Here is a 23720-nt window from a genome sequence, read left to right as displayed (position 1 = left end):
ATGTTCATACTGATGGCGGTTTAGATGTTTCCATCTTTATAGAGATGGCGGTATACCTATTTCAATGTTTATAGAGATGGCGGTGTAGATATTTCCACGTTTATACAGAAAGCGGAGTAGATATTTCCATGTTTACAGAGATAGCGGTGTAGAGCTTTCCATGTTTACACAGATAGCGTTGTAGATATTTACATGTTTATTGAGATAGCGGTGTAGTTATTTCCATGTTTATACAGATAGCGCTGAAGATATTTCCATGTTTAAACAGATAGCGGTGTGGACATTTCCATGTTGATACAGATAGCGGTGTAGATATTCCCATGTTAATACAGATGGGAGTGTAGTTATTTCCATGTTCCTACAGTTGGCGCTGTAGATATTTCCATGTTCATACAGATGGCGGTGTAGATATATCCAAGTTTATAGAGATAGCGGTGTAGTTATTTCCATGTTTATATAGATAGCTGTGTATATATTTCCATGTATATGCAGATAGCCGTGAAGATATTTCCATGTTCATACAGATAGCGTTGTAGATAATTCCACTTTTATAGAGATGGCGGTGTAGATATTTCTATGTTCATACAGATGGCGGTGTAGATATTTCCATGTTTATACAGATGGCGGTGTAGATATTTCCATGTTTGTACAGAAAGAAGTGTAGATATTTCCGTGTTTATACAGATAGCGTTGTAGGTATTTCCATGTTTACAGAGCTAGCGGTGTGGCTATTTGCCCGTTTTACAGATAGCAGTGTAGGTATTTCCATGTTTACACAGATAGCGCTGTAGACCTTTCCATGTTTACACAGATAGCGTTGTAGATATTTCCATGTTTATAGAGATAGTGGTGTAGTTAGTTCCATGTTTATTCAGATAGCGCTGAAGACATTTCCATGTTTATAGAGGTAGCGGGGTAGATATTTCTATGTATATACAGATAGCTGTGTAGATATTCCCATGTTCATAGAGATAGCGGTGTAGATATTTCCATGTTCATACAGATAGCGGTGTAGATATTTCCATGTTCCTAAAGATGGCGGTGTAGATATTTCCATGTTCATACAGATGGCGGTGAAGATGTTTCCATGTTCATACAGGTAGCGGTGTTGATATTTCGACGTTCATACAAATGGCGGTGTAGATATTTCCATGTTCATAGAGATGGCGGTGTACATATTTTCTTTTTTATAGAGACGGCAGTCTAGATATACCCATGTTTATAGAGATAGTGGTGTAGTTATTTCTAAGTTTATAGAGAGAGTGTTGTAGATATTTCCATGTTTATACAGATAGCGGTGTAGATATTCACGTTTATAGAGATGGAGGTCTAGATATTTCCATGTTCATATGGATAGCGGTTTAGATAATTCCACCTTTATAGAGATGGCAGTGTAGATATTTCTATGTTCATACAGATGGCGGTGTAGATATTTCCAAGTTTATAGAGATGGCGGTGTAGATATTTACATGTTTATACAGATGGCGGTGTAGATATTTCCATGTTTATAGAGATGGCGGTGTTGATATTTCCATGTTTATACAGAAAGCGGTGTAGATATTTCCATGTTTACACATATAGCGGAGTAGACCTTTCCATGTTTACACAGATAGCGTTGTAGATATTTACATGTTTATAGAGATAGCGGTGTAGTTATTTCCATGTTTATACAGATAGCGCTGATGATATTTCCATGTTCATACAGATAGCGGTGTGGACATTTCCATGTTTATACAGAGAGCGCTGAAGATATTTCCATGTTCATACAGATAGCGGTGTAGATATTTCCATGTTCATACAGATAGCGGTGCAGATATTTCCATGTTCATATAGATAGCGGTGTAGATATTTCCATGTTCATACAGATTGCGGTGTAGATAATTAAACCTTTATAGAGATGGCAGTGTAGATATTTCTAAGTTCATAGAGATGGCGGTGTAGATATTTCCATGTTTATAGAGATGGCGGTGTAGATATTTCCATGTTTATACAGATGGCGGTGTAGATATTTCCATGATTATACAGAAAGCAGTGTAGATATTTCCATGTTTATAGAGCTAGCGATGTAGATATTTGCCTGTTTTATAGATATCAGTGTAGGTATTTCCATGTTAACACAGATAGCGGTGTAGACCTTTCCATGCATACACAGATAGCGTTGTAGATATTTCCATGTTTATAATGATAGCAGTGTAGTCAGTTCCATGTTTATTCAGATAGCGCTGAAGATATTTCCATGTTTACACAGATAGCGGTGTGGATATTTCCAAGTTTATACAGATAGCAGTGTAGATATTTACATGTTTATAGAGATGGAGGTCTAGATATTTTCTTGTTTATACAGATAGCGGTGTCGATATTTCTATGTTTATAGAGATAGCGGTGTAGATATTTGAAAATTTATACAGACAGCAGTGTAGAAATTTCCATGTTCATACAGATAGCGGTGTAGATAGTTCCACGTTTATAGAGATGGCGTTGTAGATATTTACGTGTTCATACAGATGGCGGTGTAGATATTTCTATGTTTATAGAGATGGCAGTGTAGATATTTCCATGTTCGTACAGATGGCGGTGAAGTTGTTTCCATGTTCAAACAGATGGCGGTGTTGATATTTCCATGTTCCTACAAATGGCGGTGTAGATATTTCCATGTTCATAGAGATGGCGGTGAAGATATTTCCATGTTTAGAGAGATAGCGGTGTAGATATTTCCATGTTTATTCAGATAGCGGTGTAGATATTTCCATCTTAATACACATGGCGTTGTAGATATTTCCATGTTCATACAGATGGCGGTGCAGATATTTCCATGTTCATTCAGATGGCGATGTAGATACTTCCATGTTTATAGAGATGGCGGTGTAGATATTTCCATGTTCGTAGAGATGGCAGTGCAGATATTTTCATGTTTGTACAGATAGCGGTGTAGTTATTTCCATGTGTATAGAGATAGCGGTGTAGATATTTCCATGTATATACAGATAGCTGTGTAGATATTTCCATGTTCATACAGATAGCGGTGTAGATATTTCCATGTTCATACAGATAGCGGTGGAGATATTTCCATGTTCATGCAGATAGCAGTGTAGATATTTCCATGTTCATACAGATAGCGGTGTAGATAATTCCACCTTTATAGAGATGGCGGTGTAGATATTTCTATGTTCATAAAGATGGCGGTGTAGATATTTCCATGTTTATAGAGATGGCGGTGTAGATATTTCCTTGTTCGTAGAGATGGCGGTGCAGATATTTCCATGTTTATACAGATAGCGGTGTAGTTATTTCCATGTTTATAGAGATAGCAGTGCAGATATTTCCATGTTAATACAGATAGCGGTGTAGTTATTTCCATGTTTATGGAGATAGCAGTGTAGATATTTCTATTGATATAGAGATAGCTGTGTAGATATTTCCACGTTCATACAGATAGCGCTGTAGATATTTCCATGTTCACACAGATAGCAGTGTAGATATTTCCATGTTTATACCGATAGCAGTGTAGATATTTCCATGTTTGTACAGATAGCGGTGTAGATATTTCCAAGTTTATACAGATAGTGGTGTTGATAGTTCCATCTTAATACAGATGGTGGTGTAGATATTTCCATGTTCCTACAGATGGCGGTGTAGATATTTCCACGTTGATACAGATGGCGGAGTAGATATTTCCAAGTTTATAGAGATAGCGGTGTAGTTATTTCCATGTTTATAGAGAAAGCTGTGTATATAGAGAAAGATATTTCCATCTTAATACAGATGGTGGTGTAGTTATTTCCATGTTTATAGAGAAAGCTGTGTAGATATTTCCAGGTTCATACAGTTAGCAGTGTAGATATTTCCATGTTCATACAGATAGCGGTGTAGATATTTCCATGTTCATTCAGATAGCGGAGTAGATAATTCCACCTTTATTGTGATGGCAGTGTAGAAGTTTCTAAATTCATACAGGTGGTGGTGTAGATATTTCCATATTTTTACAGATGGTGGTGTAGATATTTCCATGTCTATAGAGATCGTGGTGTAGTTCTTTCCAAGTTTATAGAGATAGCAGTGTAGATATTTCCATGTTTATACACATAGCGGTGTAGATAATTACAAGTTTATAGAGATGGCGGTGTGGATATTTTCTTGTTTATGCAGATAGCGGTGTAGATATTTCCATGTTTATAGAGATGGCAGTGCAGATATTTCCATGTTTATACAGAAATTGGTGTAGATATATCCATGTTTACACAGATAGTGGTGTAGACCTTTCCATGTTTACACAGATAGCGTTGTGTGTATTTACATGTTTATAGAGATAGAGGTGTAGTTATTTGCATGTTTATATAGGTAGCGGTGAAGTTATTTCCATGATTACACAGATAGCGGTGTGGATATTTCCATGATTATACAGATAGCGGTGCAGATATTTCCATGTTTATACAGATAGCAGTGTAGATATTTCCATGTTTATTCAGATAGAGGTGTAGATATTTCCAAGTTTATAAAGATAGCGGTGTAGATATTTCCATGTTTATACAGATAGCGTTGTAGATATTTCCATCTTAATACAGATGGCGGTGTAGATATTTCCATGTTCCTACAGATGGCGATGTAGGTATTTCCATGTTCATACAGATGGCGGTGAAGACATTTCCATGTTTATAGAGATAGCAGTGTAGATATTTCCATTGATATACAGATAGCTGTATAGATATTTCCGTGTTTATACAGATAGCGGTGTAGATATTTCCATGTTTATACAGATAGCGGTGTAGATATTTCCAAGTTAATGAAGATAGCGTTGTAGAAATTTCCGTGTTTATACAGATAGCGGTGTAGATATTTCCATCTTAATACAGATGGCGGTGTAGATGTTTCCATGTTGCTAGAGATGGCGGTGTAGATATTTCCATGTACATACAGATTGCGGTGAAGATATTTCCAAGTTTATAGAGATAGCGGTGTAGTTATTTCCATGTTTATAGAGAAATCTGTGTAGATATTTCCAAGCATATGCAGATAGCTGTGTAGATATTTCCATGTTCATACAGATAGCGGTGTAGGTATTTCCATGTTCATCCAGATGGCGGTGTAGATATTTCCATGTTCATACCGATGGTGGTGAAGATATTTCCAAGTTCATACAGATGGCGGTGTAGATATTTCCATGTTCATACTAATGGCGGTGTAGTTATTTCCATGTTTATACAGATGGTGGTGTAGATATTTCCATGTTCACAGAGATGGCGGTGTAGATATTTCCATGTTCATACAGTTAGCGGTGTAGATATTTCCATGTTCATACAGATGGCGGAGTAGTTATTTCCATGTTTATAGAGATAGCGGTGTAGTTATTTCCATGTTTATAGAGAAAGCTGTGGAGATATTTCCATGTATATGCATATAGCTGGGTAGATATTTCCATATTCATTCAGATTGCGGTGTAGATATTTCCATGTTCATACAGATGGCGGTGTTGATATTTCCATGTTTATAGAGATGGCGGTCTAGATATTTCCATGTTTATAGAGATAGTGGTGTAGTTATTTCCAAGTTTATAGAGATAGCGGTGTAGATATTTCCATGTTTATACAGATAGCTGTGTAGATATTTCCATGTTTTTACACACATGGGTGTTGTTATTTACATGTTTATAGAGATGGTGGTCTGGATATTTCCGTGTTTGCACAGATAGCGGTATAGATATTTCCAAGTTTATAGAGATGGCGGTGTACATATTTCCATGTCTATACATATAGCGGAGTAGATATTTCCATGTTTATAGAGATGGCGGTGCACATATTTCCATGTTTATACAGAAAGCGGAGAAGATATTTCCATGTTTACACAGATAGTGGTGTAGACCTTTCCATGATTACACAGATAGTGTTGTGTATATTTACATGTTTATAGAGATAGCGGTGTAGTTATTTGCATGTTTGTACAGATAGCGGTGAAGATATTTCCATGATTACACAGATAGCGGTGTGGATATTTCCATGATTATACAGATGGCGGTGCAGATATTTCCATGTATATACAGATAGCGCTGCAGATATTTCCATGTTTATACAGATAGCGGTGTACATACTTCCATGTTTATAGAGATAGCGGTGTAGATATTTCCAAGTTTATACAGATAGCAGTGTAGATATTTCCATGTTTATACACATAGTGGTGTAGATATTTCCATCTTAATACAGATGGCGGTGAAGATATTTCCATGTTCCTACAGATGGCGGTGTAGATATTTCCATGTTCATACAGATGGCGGTGAAGATATTTCCAAGTTTATAGAGATAGCGGTGTAGTTATTTCCATGTTTATAGAGAAAGCTGTGTAGATATTTCCAAGTATATGCAGATAGCTGTGTAGTTATTTCCATGTTCATACAGATAGCGGTGTAGATATTTCCATGTTCATCCAGATGGCAGTGTAGATATATCCATGTTCATACAGATGGCGGTGAAGGTATTTCCATGTTCATTCAGATGGCGGTGTAGATATTTCCATGTTCATACAAATGGCGGTGTAGATATTTCCATGTTCATAGAGATGGCAGTGTAGATATTTCCATGATTATACAGGTGGCGGTGTTGGTATTTCCATGTTCATAGAGATGGCGGTGTAGATATTTCCATGTTTATACAGATAGCGGTGTAGCTATTTCCATGTTTATAGAGATAGCAGTGTAGATATTTCCATTGATATAAAGACAGCTTTGTAGATATTTCCATGTTCATACAGATAGCGGTGTAGATATTTCCATGTTCATACATATAGCAGTGTAGATATTTCCATGTTCATACAGATAGCGGTGTAGATATTCCCATGTTCATACAGATAGCAGTGTAGATATTTCAATGTTCATGCAGTTAGCGGTGTTGATATTTCCATGTTCATACAGATGGCGGTGTAGATATTTCCATGTTTATACCGATGGCGGTGTAGGTATTTCCATGTTTATAGAGATGGTGGTGTAGATATTTCCAAGTTTATACAGATTGCAGTGTAGATATTTCCATCTTAATACAGATGGCGGTGTAGTTATTTCCATGTTTCTACAGATGGCGGTGTAGATAGTTCCATGTTGACACAGATGGCGGAGTAGATATTTCCAAGTTTATAGAGATAGCGGTGTAGTTATTTCCATGTTTATAGAGAAAGCTGTGTAGATATTTCCTTGAATATGCAGATAGCTGTGTAGATATTTCCATGTTCATACAGATAGCGGTGTAGAAATTTGCAAGTTCATACAGATGGCAGTGTAGATATTTCCATGTTTATACAGATGGCGATGTAGATATTTCCAAGGTTATAGAGATGGCGGTCTAGATATTTCTATGTTTATAGAGATAGTGGTATAGTTATTTCCAAGTTTATAGAGGTAGCGGTGTAGATATTTCCATGTTTATACACATAGCGGTGTAGATAATTACATGTTTATAGAGATGGTGGTGTGGATATTTTCTTGTTTATGCCGATAGCGGTGTAGATATTTCCATGTTTAAAGAGATGTATGTGTAGATATTTCTATGTTTATACAGACGGCGGAGTAGATATTTCCATGTTTATAGAGATGGCAGTGCCAATATTTCCATGTTTATACAGAAAGTGGTGTAGATATTTACATGTTTACACATATAGCACTGTAGACCTTTCCATGTTTGCACAGCGTTGCAGATATTTACATGTTTATAGAGATCGCGGTGTAGTTATTTCCATGTTTATACAGATAGCGGTGTAGATATTTCTATGTTTATACATATAGCGGTGTAGATATTTCCATCTTTTTACAGATGGCAGTGTAGATATTTCCATGTTCCTACAGATGGCGGTGTAGATATTTCCATTTTCATACAGATGGCGGTGAAGATATTTCCAAGTTTATAGAGATAGCGGTGTAGTTATTTCCATGTTTATAGAGAAACCTGTGTAGGTATTTCCATGTATATGCAGATTGCTGTGTAGATATTTCCATGTTCATACAGATAGCGGTGTAGATATTTGCATGTTCATCAAGATGGCAGTGTAGATATACGCATGTTCATACAGATAGCGTTGAAGATATTTCCATGTTCATACAGATGGCGGGGTAGATATTTCCATGTTGATACAAATGTCGGAGTAGATATTTCCATATTCATAGAGATGGCGGTGTAGATATTTCCATGTTTTTACAGTTAGCGGTGTAGTTATTTCCATGTATATAAAGATAGCAGTGTAGATATTTCCACTGATATACAGATAGCTTTGTAGATATTTCCATGTTCATACAGATAGCGGTGTAGATATTTCCATGTTCTTACAGATAGCGGTGTAGATATTTCCATGTTCATACAGATGGCGGTGTATATATTTCCATGTTCATACAGACGGCGGTGTTGATATTTCCATGTGCATACAGATGGCGGTGTAGATATTTCCATGTTCATACAGATGGCGGTGAAGATATTTCATGTTCATACAGATGGCGGTGTAGATATTTACATGTTCATACATGTGGCGGTGTATATATTTCCATATACATACAGATAGCGGTGTAGATATTTCTATGTTCATACAGATAGTGGTGTAGATAATTCCACCTTTATAGAGATGGCGGTGTAGATATTTCTATGTTCATACAGATGGCAGTGTAGTTATTTCCATGTTTAAACAGATGGCGGTGTAGATATTTACAAGTTTATAGAGATGGTGTTGTAGATATTTCCATATTTATACAGAAAGCGGTGTAGATATTTCCATGTTTACACATAAAGCGGTGTAGACTTTTCCATGTTTCCACAGCGTAGTAGATATTTACATGTTTAAAGGGATCACGGTGTAGTTATTTCCATGTTTATACAGATAGCGCTGAACATATTTCCATGTTTACACAGATTACGGTGTGGATATTTCCATGATTATACAGAGAGCGATGCAGATATTTCCATGTTTATAGAGATAGCGTTGTAGATATTTCCATGTTTATAGAGAAAGCTGTCTAGATATTTCCATGCATACGCAGATAGCTGTGTAGATATTTCAATGTTCATTCACATAGCGGTGAAGATATTTCCATGTTCATCCAGATGTCGGCGTATGTATATCCATGTTCAAACAGATGGCGGTGAAGATATTTCCATGTTCATACAGATGGCGGTGTAGATATTTCCATGTATATGCAGGTAGCGGAGTAGTTATTTCCATATTCATACAGATAGCAGTCTAGACATTTCCATGTTCATACAGATAGCGGTGTAGATAATTTCACCTTTATAGAGATGGCAGTGTAGATGTTTCTATGTTCATACAGATGGAGGTGTAGATATTTCCATGTTTAAACAGATGGCCGTGTAGATATTTCCATGTTTATAGAGATGGCGGTGTAGATATTTCCATATTTATACAGAAAGCGGTGTAGATATTTCCATGTTTACACATAAAGCGGGGCAGACCTTTCCATGTTTATACAGCGTTGTTGATATTTACATGTTTATAGAGATCACGGTGTAGTTATTTCCATGTTTATAAAGATAGTGCTGATGATATTTCCATGTTTACACAGATAGCAGTGTGTGTATTTCCATGATTATGCAGAGAGCGCTGCAGATATTTCCATGTTTATACTGATAGCGTTGCAGATATTTCCATGTTTATATAAATGGCGTTGCAGATATTTCTATGTTTATAGAGATAGCGGTTTAGATATTTCCAAGTTCATACAGATAGCGGTGTAGATATTTCCATCTTTATACAGATAGCAGTGAAGATATTTCCATCTTAATACCGATGGCGGTTTAGATATTTCCATGTTCCTACAGATGGCGGTGTTGATATTTCAATGTTGAAAGAGATGGCGGAGTAGATATTTCCAAGTTTATGTAGATAGTGGTGTAGTTATTTCCATGTTTATAGAGAAAGCTCTGTAGATATTTCCATGTATATGCAGATAGCTGAGTAGATATTTCCAAGTTCATACAGATAGCGGTGTAGATATTTCCATGTTCATACAGATAGCGGTGTAGATATTTCCATGTTGATACTCATAGCGGTGTAGAGATTTCCAAGTTTATAGAGATAGCTGTGTAGATATTTCCATGCTTATAGAGATAGCGGTGTAGATATTTCCATGTTTATACAGATAGCGGTATAGATATTTCCGTGTTTATACAGATGGCGGTGTAGATATTTCTATGTTTATAGAGATGGCCGTCTAGATATTTCCATGTTTACAGAGGTAGAGTTGTAGTTATTTCCAAGTTTTTAGAGATAGCGGTGTAGATATCTCCATGTTTATACAGATAGCGGTGAAGATATTTCCAAGTTTATACAGATAGCGGTGTAGATATTTACATGTTTATAGAGATGGCGGTCTAGATATTTTCCTGTTTTACAGATAGCGGTGTAGATATTTCCATGTTTACAGAGATAGCGGTGCAGATATTTCCAATTTTATACAGATAGCAGTGTAGATATTTTCATAGTCAAACAGATAGCGGAGTAGATATTTCCATGTTCATACAAATGGCGGTGTAGATATTTCCATGTTCATAGAGATGGCGTTGTAGATATTTCCATGTTTATAGAGAACCGCGTCGATATTTCCATGTCTATAGAGATGGCGGTTTAGATATTTCCATGTTCTTACAGATGGCTGTGTAGATGTTTCCATGTTCATACAGATGGTGGTTTAGATATTTCCATGTTCCTACAGATGGCGGTGTAGATATTTCCATGTTCATACAGATAGCGGTGTAGATTTTTCCAAGTTTACAGAGACAGCGGTTTAGTTGTTTCCATGTTTATAGAGAAAGCTATGTAGATATTTCCATGTAGAAGCAGATAGCTGTGTAGATATTTCCATGTTCATACAGATAGCGGTGTAGATATTTCCATGTTCACCCAGATGGCGGTGTAGATATATCCATGTTCATATAGATGACGGTGAAGATATTTCCGTGTTCATACAGATGGCGGTGTAGATATTTCCATGTTCATACAAATGGCGGTGTAGATATTTCCATGTTCATAGAGATGGCGGTGAAGATATTTCCAAGTTTATGCAGATAGCGGTGTAGTTATTTCCATCTTTATAGAGATATCAGTGTAGACATTTCCATGTTTACACAGATAGCGCTGTTGATATTTACATGTTTATAGAGATAGCGGTGAAGTTATTTCCATGTTTTTACAGATAGCGGTGAAGATATTTCCATGTTTACACAGCGGTGTGGATATTTCCAAGTTTATACAGATATCGGTGTAGATATTTCCATGTTTATACAGATAGCGGTACATATATTTCCATGTTTATACAGATAGCGGTGTAGATATTTCCATGTTCATACAGATGGCGGTGAAGATATTTACATGTTCAAATAGATGGAGGTGTAGATATTTCCATGTTCATAGAGATGGCGGTGTAGATTTTACCATGCTCATAGAGATGGCGGTGTAGATATTTCCATGTTCCTACAGATGGCTGTGTAGATATTTCCATGTTCATACAGATGGCGGTGTAGATATTTACATGTTCGTACAGATGGCAGTGTAGATATTTGCATGTTCATACAGATAGCGTTGTAAATATTTCCATGTTCACCCAGAAGGCAGTGCAGGTATATCCATGTTCATACAGATGGCGGTGAACATATTTCCATGTTCATACAGATGACAGTGTAGATACTTCCATGTTCTTACAAATGGCGGTGTAGATATTTCCATGTTCATAGAGATGGCGGTGTAGATATTTCCATGTTTATTCAGATAGCGGTGTAGTTATTTCCATGTTTATAGAGGAAGCTGTGTAGATATTTCCATGTACATGCAGATAGCTGTGTAGATATATACATGTTCATACAGATAGCGGTGTAGATATTTCCATGTTCTTACAGATAGCGGTGTAGATATTCCCATGTTTATAGAGATACCGGTGTAGATATTTCCAATTTTATACAGATAGCAGTGTAGATATTTCCATGTTCATACAGAGAGCGGTGTAGACATTTCCATGTTTACACAGATAGCACTGTAGATATTTACATGTTTATAGAGATAGCGGTGTAGTTATTTCCATGTTTATACAGATAGCGGTGAAGATATTTCCATGTTTACAGAGATAGCGGTGTGGATATTTCCAAGTTTATACAGATAGCGGTGTAGATATTTCCATGTTTATACAGATAGCGGTGCAGATATTTCCATGTTTATACAGATACCGGTGTAGATATTTCCATGTTTATTCAGATAGCGGGGCATATATTTCCATGTTTGTACAGATAGCGGTGTAGATATTTCCATGTTTATACAGATATCGGTGTAGATATTTCCATGTTTATACAGATAGCGTTGTAGATACTTACATGTTCATAGGGATATCGGTGTAGATATTTCCATGTTCATAGAGATATCGTTGTAGATATTTCCATGTTCATACAGAAGGCGGGGAAGATATGTCCATGTTGATACAGATGGCGGTGTAGATATTTCCTTGTTCCTACAGATGGCTGTGTAGATGTTTCCATGTTCATACAGATGGCGGTGTAGATATGTCCATGTTCCTACAGATGGCGGTGTAGATATTTGCATGTTCATACAGATAGCGGTGTAGATATTTCCATGTTCACCCAGATGGCGGTGTAGATATATCCATCTTCATACAAATAGTGGTGTAGATGTTTCCATGTTCATCCAGATGGCGGTGTAGATATATCCATGTTCATACAGATGGCGGTAAAGATATTTCCGTGTTCATACAGATGGCGGTGTAGATATTTCCATCTTCATACAGATATCGGTGTAGATATTTCCATGTTCTTAGGGATGGCCGTGTAGATATTTCCATGTTTATACAGATAGCGGTGTAGTTATTTCTATGTTTACAGAGATAGCATTTTAGATATTTCCATTGATATTCAGATAGAGGTGTAGGTATATCCATGTTCATGGAGGTAGCGGTGTAGATATTTCCACGATGATACAGATAGTGGTGTAGATATTTCCATGTTGATACAGATAGCGGTGTAGATATTTCCACGTTCATACAGATAGCGGTGTAGATATTTCCATGTTCATACAAATGGCGGTGTAGATATTTCCATGTTCATAGAGATGGCGTTGTAGATATTTCCATGTTTATACAGATGGCGGTGTCGAAATTTGCATGTCTATAGAGATGGCGGTTTAGATATTTCCATGTTCTTACAGATGGCTGTGTAGATGTTTCCATGTTTATACAGATGGCGGTGTAGATATTTCCATGTTCCTACAGATGGCGGTGTAGATTCTTCCATGTTCATACTGATAGCGGTGTAGTTATTTACATGTGTAAAGAGATAGCTGTGTAGATATTTCCATGTATATGCAGATAGCTGGCTAGATATTTCCATTTTCATGCAGATAGCGGTGTATATATTTCCATGCTCAAACAGATAGCGGTGTAGATATTTCTATTTTCATGCAGATAGCGGTGTAGATATTTCCATGTTGATACAGATAGCGGTGTAGATATTTCCACGTTCATACAGATAGCGGTGTAGATATTTCCATGTTCATACAAATGGCGGTGTAGATATTTCCATGTTCATAGAGATGGCGTTGTAGATATTTCCATGTTTATACAGATGGCGGTGTCGAAATTTGCATGTCTATAGAGATGGCGGTTTAGATATTTCCATGTTCTTACAGATGGCTGTGTAGATGTTTCCATGTTTATACAGATGGCGGTGTAGATATTTCCATGTTCCTACAGATGGCGGTGTAGATATTTCCATGTTCATACAGATAGCGGTTTAGATTTTTCCAAGTTTACAGAGACAGCGGTTTAGTTATTTCCATGTTTATAGAGAAAGCTATGTAGATATTTGCATGTATAAGCAGATAGCTGTGTAGATATTTCCATGTTCATACAGATAGCGGTGTAGATATTTCCATGTTCACCCAGATGGCGGTGTAGATATATCCATGTTCATATAGATGGCGGTGAAGATATTTCCATGTTCATACAGATGGCGGTGTAGATATTTCCATGTTCATACAAATGGCGGTGTAGATATTTCCATGTTCATAGAGATGGCGGTGAAGATATTTCCAAGTTTATGCAGATAGCGGTGTAGTTATTTCCATCTTTATAGAGATATCAGTGTAGACATTTCCATGTTTACACAGATAGCGCTGTTGATATTTACATGTTTATAGAGATAGCGGTGAAGTTATTTCCATGTTTGTACAGATAGCGGTGAAGATATTTCCATGTTTACACAGCGGTGTGGATATTTCTAAGTTTATATAGATATCGGTGTAGATATTTCCATGTTTATACAGATAGCGGTGCATATATTTCCATGTTTATACAGATAGCGGTGTAGATATTTCCATGTTCATACAGATGGCGGTGAAGATATTTACATGTTCAAACAGATGGAGGTGTAGATATTTCCATGTTCATAGAGATGGCGGTGTAGATTTTACCATGCTCATAGAGATGGCGGTGTAGATATTTCCATGTTCCTACAGATGGCTGTGTAGATATTTCCATGTTCATACAGATGGCGGTGTAGATATTTACATGTTTGTACAGATGGCAGTGTAGATATTTGCATGTTCATACAGATAGCGTTGTAGATATTTCCATGTTCACCCAGAAGGCAGTGTAGGTATATCCATGTTCATACAGATGGCGGTGAACATATTTCTATGTTCATATAGATGACGGTGTAGATACTTCCATGTTCTTACAAATGGCGGTGTAGATATTTCCATGTTCATGGAGATGGCGGTGTAGATATTTCCATGTTTATACAGATAGCGGTGTAGTTATTTCCATGTTTATAGAGGAAGCTGTGTAGATATTTCCATGTACATGCAGATAGCTGTGTAGATATATACATGTTCATACAGATAGCGGTGTAGATATTTCCATGTTCATACAGATAGCGGTGTAGATATTGCCATGTTTATAGAGATACCGGTGTAGATATTTCCAATTTTATACAGATAGCAGTGTAGATATTTCCATGTTCATACAGAGAGCGGTGTAGACATTTCCGTGTTTACACAGATAGCACTGTAGATATTTACATGTTTATAGAGATAGCGGTGTAGTTATTTCCATGTTTATACAGATAGCGGTGAAGATATTTCCATGTTTACAGAGATAGCGGTGTGGATATTTCCAAGTTTATACAGATAGCGGTGTAGATATTTCCATGTTTATACAGATAGCGGTGCAGATATTTCCAAGTTTATACAGATACCGGTGTAGATATTTCCATGTTTATACAGATATCGGTGTAGATATTCCCATGTTCGTACACAAGACGGTGTAGATATTTCCATCTTTATACAGATGACTGTGTAGGTATTTCCATGTTTATACAGATGGCAGTGTAGTCATTTCCATGTTTATAGAGATGGCGGTGTAGATATTTCCATGTTTATACAGATAGCTGTGTAGATATTTCCATCTTTATACAGATGGCAGTGTAGATATATCCATGTTTATTCACATGGCGGTGTAGATATTTCCATGTTTATACAGATGGCGGTGTAGATATTTCCATGTTTATAGAGATGGCGGTGTAGATATTTCCATGTTTATACAAATGGTTGTGTAGATATTTCCATGTTTATACAGATTGTGGAGTAGATAATTTCATATTTATACAGATGGCGGTGTAGATATTTCCATCTTAATACAGATGGCAGTGTAGATATTTCCATGTTTATAGAGATGGCGGTGTAGATATTTCCATGTTTATAGAGATAGCGGTCTAGTTATTTCCATGTTAATAGGCATAGCGGTGTAGATATTTCCATGTTTATAGAGATAGCAGTGTAGTTATTTCCACGTTAATAGGCATAGCGGTGTAGATATTTCCTTGTTTATAGAGATTGCTGTGTAGACATTTCCACTTTTATACAGATAGCGGTGTAGGTATTTCCATGTTCTTGCAGATGGTGGTGTAGATATTTCTATGTTTATACAGATGGCGGGGTAGATATTAACATGTTTATACAGATAGCGGTGTAGATATTTCCAAGTTTATGCAGATAGCTGTGTAGATATTTCCATGTATATACAGATGGCGGTGTAGATATTTCCATGTTTTTACAGACGGCGGTGTAGGTATTTCCATGTTATAGACATGGCGGTGTAGATATTTCCCTGTTTATAGAGATAGCGGTGTAGTTATTTCCATGTTAATAGGCATAGTGGTGTAGATATTTCCATGTTTATAGAGATAGAGGTGTAGTTATTTCCTTGTTTATACAGACAGCGGTGTAGATATTTTGATGTTTATAGAGATAACGGTGTAGACATTTCCACGTTTATGCAGATATCGGTGTAGTTATTTCCATGTTCATACAAATGGTGGTGTAGATATTTCCATCCTTATAAAGATAGCGCTGTAGACATTTCCATCCTTATACAGATAGCAGTGTAGACATTTCCATGTTTATACAGATGACGGTGTAGATATTTTCATCTTTATACAGATAGCGGTATAGATATTTCCATGTTTATAGAGATGGTGGTGTAGATATTTCCATGTTTATGTAGATGGCAGTGTAGATATTTCCATCTTTATAGAGATGGCAGTGTAGATATTTCGATGTTCATACAGGTGGCGGTGTAGATATTTCCAAGTTTATAGAGATGTCGGTGTAGATATTTCCATATTTATACAGATGGCGGTTTAGATATTTCCATGTTTATAGAGATGGCGGTGTAGATATTTCCATGTTTATACAGATGGCGGTGTAGATATTTCCATCTTTATACAGATGGCAGTGTAGATATTTCAATGTTTATACAGATGGCGGTGTAGATATTTCCATGTTTTTATCGATGGCGGTGTAGGTATTTCCATGTTTATACAGATGGCGGTGTAGACATTTCCATGTTCACACTGATGGAAGTGAAGATATTTCCATGTTTATAGAGATGGCGGTGTAGTTACTTCCACGTTAATAGGCATAGCGTTGTAGATATTTCCATGATTATAGAGATAGATTTGTAGATATTTCCTTGTTTATACAGATAGCGGTGTAGATATTTCCATGTTTATAGAGATAGCGGTGTAGTTATTTCCATGTTCATACAGATGGCGGTGTAGCTATTTCCATCCTTATACAGATAGTCGTGTAGATATTTCCATGTTTATAGAGATGGCGGTGTAGATATTTCCATGTTTATACAGATAGCGTTGTAGATATTTCCATGCTTATTCAGATAGCTGTGTAGATATTTCCATCTTTATACAGATTGCCGCGTAGGTATTTCCATGTTCATACAGATGGCGGTGTAGACATTTCCATGTTTATACAGATGGCGGTGTAGATATTTCCATGTTTATAGACATGGCGGTGTAGGTATTTCCATGTTTATAGAGATAGCGGTGTAGTTATTTCCATGTTAATAGGCATAGTGGTGTAGATATTTCCATGTTTATAGAGATAGAGGTGTAGATATTTCCATGTTTATACAGATGGCGGTGTAGATATTTCCATGTTTATAGAGATAGCGGTGTAGACATTTCCACGTTTATACAGATAGCGGTGTAGGTATTTCCATGTTTATACAGATGGTGGTGTAGATATTTCCGTCCTTATACAGACAGCGGTGTAGATATTTCCATGTTTATACAGATGGCCGTGTAGATATTTCCATCTTTATACAGATAGCGGTGTAGATAGTTCCATGTTGATACAGATGGCGGTATAGATATGTCCATGTTTATAGAGATGGCATTGTAGTTATTTCCATGTTTATACAGATGGCAGTGTAGATATTTCCATCTTTATACAGATTGCATTGTAGATATTTCTATGTTCATACCGATGGCAGTGTAGATATTTCCATGTTTATAGAGATGGCGGTGTAGACATTTCCATGTTTATACAGATAGCTGTGTAGATATTTCCATCTTTATACAGATGGCGGTGTAGATATTTCCATGTATATACAGATGGCGGTGTAGATATTTCCATCTTTATACAGATGGCGGTGTAGATATTTCCATGTTTATAGAGATAGCAGGGTAGTTATTTCCATGCTAATAGGCATAGCAGTGTAGATATTTCCATGATTATAGAGATAGAGGTGTAGATATTTCCTTGTTTATACAGATAGATGTGTAGATATTTCCATCTTTATATAGATGGCTTTGTAGATATTTCCATGTTTATAGAGATGGCAGTGTAGATATTTCCATGATTATACAGATGGTGGTTTAGATATTTCCATGTTTATAGGGATGGCGGTGTAGATATTTCCATGTTTATATGGATAGCAGTGTAGATATTTCCATGTTTATACAGATAGATGTGTAGATATTTCCATCTTTATACAGATGGCGGAGTAGTTATTTCCATGTTCTTGCAGATGGCGGTGCAGATATTTCCGTGTTTATAGAGATGGCGGTGTAGATATTTCCATGTTTATACAGATGGTGGTGTAGGTATTTCCACGTTTATACAGATGGCTGTGTAGATATTTCCATCTTTATAGAGATGGCGGTGTAGATATTTCCATGATTATACAGATGGCGGTGTAGATATTTCCATGTTTATATGGATGGCGGTGTAGATGTTTCCGTGTTTATAGAGATGGCGGTATAGATATATCCATGTTTATTGACATGGCAGTGTAGTTACTTCCATGTTAATAGGCATAGCGGTGTAGATATTTCCATGTTTGTAGGGATAGAGTTGTAGATATTTCCTTGTTTATGCAGGTAGCGGTGTAGATATTTTCATGTTTATAGAGATTGCGGTGTAGACATTTCCACGTTTATACAGATAGCGGTGTAGATATTTAAATGTTCATACAGATGGTGGTGTAGATATTTCCATCCTTATGCAGATAGCAGTATAGATATTTCCATGTTTATACAGATGGCAGTGTAGGTTTTTCCATGTTCATACAGATGGCGGTGCAGATATTTCCATGTTTACACAGATGGCAGTGTAGATATTTCCATGTTTATAGAGACGGTGATGTGGATATTTCCATGTTTATACAGATAGCGGAGCAGATATTTCCATGTTTATATAGACGGCGGTGTAGATATTTCCATCTTAATAGAGATGGCGGTGTAGATATTTCCATGTTTATAGAGATGGCTGTGTAGATATTTCCATGTTTATAGAGAAAGCGGTGTGGTTATTTCCATGTTAATAGGCATAGCGGTGTAGATATTTCCATGTTTATAGAGATCGCGGTGTAGACATTTCCACGTTTATACAGATAGCGGTGTAGATATTTCCATGTTCATACAGATGGTGGTGTAGATACTTCCATCCTTATACAGATAGCGGTATAGATATTTCCACATTTATGCAGATGGCGGTGTAGATATTTCCATGTTTATAGAGATGGTTGTGTAGATATTTCCACGTTTATACAGATAGGTGTGTAGACATTTCAACATATATACAGATGGCGGTGTAGATATTTCCCCGTTTATACTGTTGGCGGTGTAGATATTTCCATGTTTATACAGATGGCGGTGTAGATATTTCCATGTTTATACGGATGGCGGTGTAGATATTTCCATGTTTATACAGATGGCGGTGTAGATATTTCCATGTTTATACGGATGGCGGAGTAGATATTTCCATGTTTATAGAGATGGCGGTGTAGATATTTCCATGTTTATACAGATGGCGGTGTAGATATTTCCATGTTTATAGAGATGGCGGTGTAGATATTTCCATGTTTATACAAATGTTGGTGTAGATATTTCGATGTTTATACAGATGGCTGTGTAGATATTTGCATCTTTATACAGATGGAAGTGTAGGTATTTCCATGTTTATACAGATGGCGGTGTAGATATTTCCATGTTTATACATATGGTGGTGTAGATATTTCCATGTTTATACATATAGCGGCGTAGATATTTCCATGTTCATTCAGATGGTGGTGTATATATTTCCATTCTTTTTACAGATAGCGGTATAGGTATTTCCATGTTTATACAGATGGCGGTGTAGATATTTCCATCTTAATACAGATGGCGGTGTAGATATTTCCATGTTTATAGAGATGGCGGTGTGGACATTTCCATGTTTATAGAGATAGCTCTGTAGTTATTTCCATGTTAATAGGCATAGCGGTGTAGATATTTCCATGTTTATAGAGATAGCGGTGTAGACATTTCCATGTTTATACATGTAGCGGCGTAGATATTTCCATGTTCATTCAGATGGTGGTGTATATATTTCCATTCTTTTTACAGATAGTGGTATAGGTATTTCCATGTTTATACAGATGGCGGTGTAGATATTTCCATGTTCATACAGTTGGTGGGGTAGATATTTCAATGTTTATATAGATGGTGGTGTAGATTTTTCCATGTTTATACAGATGGCGGTGTAGATATTTCCATGTTTACACAGATGGCGGTGTAGATATTTCCATGTTTATAGAGACGGCCGTGTAGATATTTCCATGTTTATACAGATAGCGGTGCAGATATTTCCATGTTTATACAGACGGCGGTGTAGATATTTCCATCTTAATAGAGATGGCGGTGTAGATATTTCCATGTTTATAGAGATGGCTGTGTAGATATTTCCATGTTTATAGAGAAAGCGGTGTGGTTATTTCCATGTTAATAGGCATAGCGGTGTAGATATTTCCATGTTTATAGAGATCGCGGTGTAGACATTTCCACGTTCATACAGATAGCGGTGTAGATATTTCGATGTTCATACAGATGGTGGTGTAGATACTTCCGTCCTTATACAGATACCAGTATAGATATTTCCATGTTTATTCAGATGGCGGTGTAGATATTTCCATGTTTATAGACATGGCGGTGTAGATATTTCCATGTTCATAGAGATGGCGGTGTAGATATTTCCATGTTTATAGATATAGAGGAGTAGATATTTCCTTGTTTATACAGACAGCGGTGTAGATATTTCGATGTTTATAGAGATAGCGGTGCAGACATTTCCACGTTTATGCCGATAGCTGTGTGGATATTTCCATCTTCATACAGATGGTGGTGTAGATATTTCCATCCTTATAAAGATAGCGGTGTAGATATTTCCATTCTTATACAGATAGTACTGTAGACATTTCCATGTTTATACAGATGACGGTGTAGATATTTCCATCATTATACAGATGGCGGTGTAGATATTTCCATGTTTATACAGATAGCTGTGTAGACATTTCCACATTTATACAGATGGCGGTGTACATATTTCCATGTTTATACAGATGGCGTTGTAGATAGTTCCATCCTTATACAGATAGCGGTATAGATATTTCCATGTTTATACAGTTGGCGGTGTAGATATTTCCATGATTGCAGAGATGGCGGTGTAGATATTTCCACGTTTATAAAGATAGCAGTGTTGATATTTCCATGTTTATACAGATAGCTGTGTAGACGTTTCCACATTTATACAGATGGCGGTGTACATATTTCCATTTTTATACACATGGCGGTGTAGATATTTCAATGTTTATACAGATGGCAGAGTAGATATTTCCATGTTTATGGAGATGGCAGTGTAGATATTTCCATGTTCGTACAGATGTCGGTGTAGATATTTCCATGTTCATAGAGATGGCGGTGTAGATATTTCCATCTTAATACAGATGGCGGTGTAGATATTTCCATGTTTATAGAGATAGCTCTGTAGTTATTTCCATGTTAATAGGCTTAGCGGTGTAGATATTTCCATGTTTATAGAGATAGCGGTGTAGTTATTTCCATGTTAATAGGCATAGCGGTGTAGATATTTCCATGTTTATAGAGATAGCGGTGTAGACATTTCCACGTTTATACATATAGCGGCGTAGATATTTCCATGTTCATACAGATGGTGGTGTATATATTTCCATTCTTTTTACAGATAGCGTTATAGGTATTTCCATGTTTATACAGATGGCGGTGTAGATATTTCCATGTTCATACAGTTGGTGGTGTAGATATTTCAATGTTTATATAGATGGTGGTGTAGATTTTTCCATGTTTATAGAGATGGCGGTGTAGATATTTCCATGTTTATACAGATAGCGGTGTAGGTATTTCAACGTTTATAAAGATGGCGTTGTAGATATTTGCATCTTAATACAGATGGCGGGGTAGATATTTCCATGTTTATAGAGATGGCCTTGTAGATATTTCCATGTTTATAGAGATAGCGGTCTAGTTATTTCCATGTTAATAGGCATAGCGGTGTAGAAGTTTCCATGTTTATAGAGATAGCAGTGTAGTTATTTGCATGTTAATAGGCGTAGCTGTATAAGTATTTCCATGTTTATAGAGATTGCTGTGTAGGCATTTCCACGTTTATACAGATAGCGGTGTAGATATTTCCATGTTCTTACAGATGGTGGTGTAGATATTTCTATCCTTATAGAGATAGCGGTGAAGATATTTCCATGTTTTTCCAGGTGGCGGTGTAGATATTTCCATCTTTATACAGATGGCGGTGTAGATATTTCTATGTTCATAAACGTGGCGGTGTAGATATTTCCATGTTTATAGAGATGTCGTTGAAGGATATTTCCATGTTTATGCAGATGGTGGTGTAGATATTTCCATGTTTATAGAGATGGCGGTGTAAATATTTCCATGTTTATACAGATAGCGGTGTAGCTATTTCCATGTTTATACAGATAGCTGTGTAGATATTTCCATCTTTATAGAGATGGCAGTGTAGGTATTTCCATGTTTTTAGAGACGGCGGTGTAGATATTTCCATGTTTATAGAGATAGCGGTGTAGTTATTTCCATGTTTATAGATATAGAGGTGTAGATATTTCCTTGTTTATACAGACAGCGGTGTAGATATTTCGATGTTTATAGAGATAGCGGTGCAGACATTTCTACGTTTATGCAGATAGCTGTGTGGATATTTCCATCTTCATACAGATGGTGGTGTAGATATTTCCATCCTTATAAATATAGCGGTGTAGATATTTCCATTCTTATACAGATAGTACTGTAGACATTTCCATGTTTATACAGATGACGGTGTAGATATTTCCATCTTTATACAGATGGCGGTGTAGATATTTCCATGTTTATACAGATATCTGTGTAGACATTTCCACATTTATACAGATGGCGGTGTACATATTTAAATGTTTATACAGATGGCGGTGTAGATAGTTCCATCCTTATACAGATAGCGGTATAAATATTTCCATGTTTATACAGTTGGCGGTGTAGATATTTCCATGTTTGCAGAGATGGCGGTGTAGATATTTCCACGTTTATAAAGATAGCAGTGTAGATATTTCCATGTTTATACAGATAGCTGTGTAGACATTTCCACATTTATACAGATGGCGGTGTAGATAATTCCATGTTTATAGACATGGCGGTGTAGATATTTCCATGTTTATACAGATGGCGGTGTAGATATTTCCATGTTTATAGAGATGGCAGTGTAGATATTTCCATGTTTATACAGATGGTGGTGTAGGTATTTCCACGTTTATACAGATGGGTGTGTAGATATTTCCATCTTTATAGAGATTGCGGTGTAGATATTTCCATGTTTATACAGATGGCGGTGTAGGTATTTCCATGTTTATACGGATGGCGGTGTAGATGTTTCCGTGTTTATAGAGATGGCGGTGTAGATATATCCATGTTTATTGACATGGCAGTTTAGTTACTTCCATGTTAATAGGCATAGCGGTGTAGATATTTCCATGTTTGTAGTGATAGAGTTGTAGATATTTCCTTGTTTATACAGATAGCGGTGTA

The sequence above is a fragment of the Gorilla gorilla genome, chromosome 20 (genome assembly GCF_029281585.2).
Source record: "Gorilla gorilla gorilla isolate KB3781 chromosome 20, NHGRI_mGorGor1-v2.1_pri, whole genome shotgun sequence".
Lineage (NCBI taxonomy): Eukaryota > Metazoa > Chordata > Mammalia > Primates > Hominidae > Gorilla > Gorilla gorilla.
The sequence above is the reverse complement of the archived record's forward strand: the minus strand, read 5'-3'. Positions refer to the sequence as shown.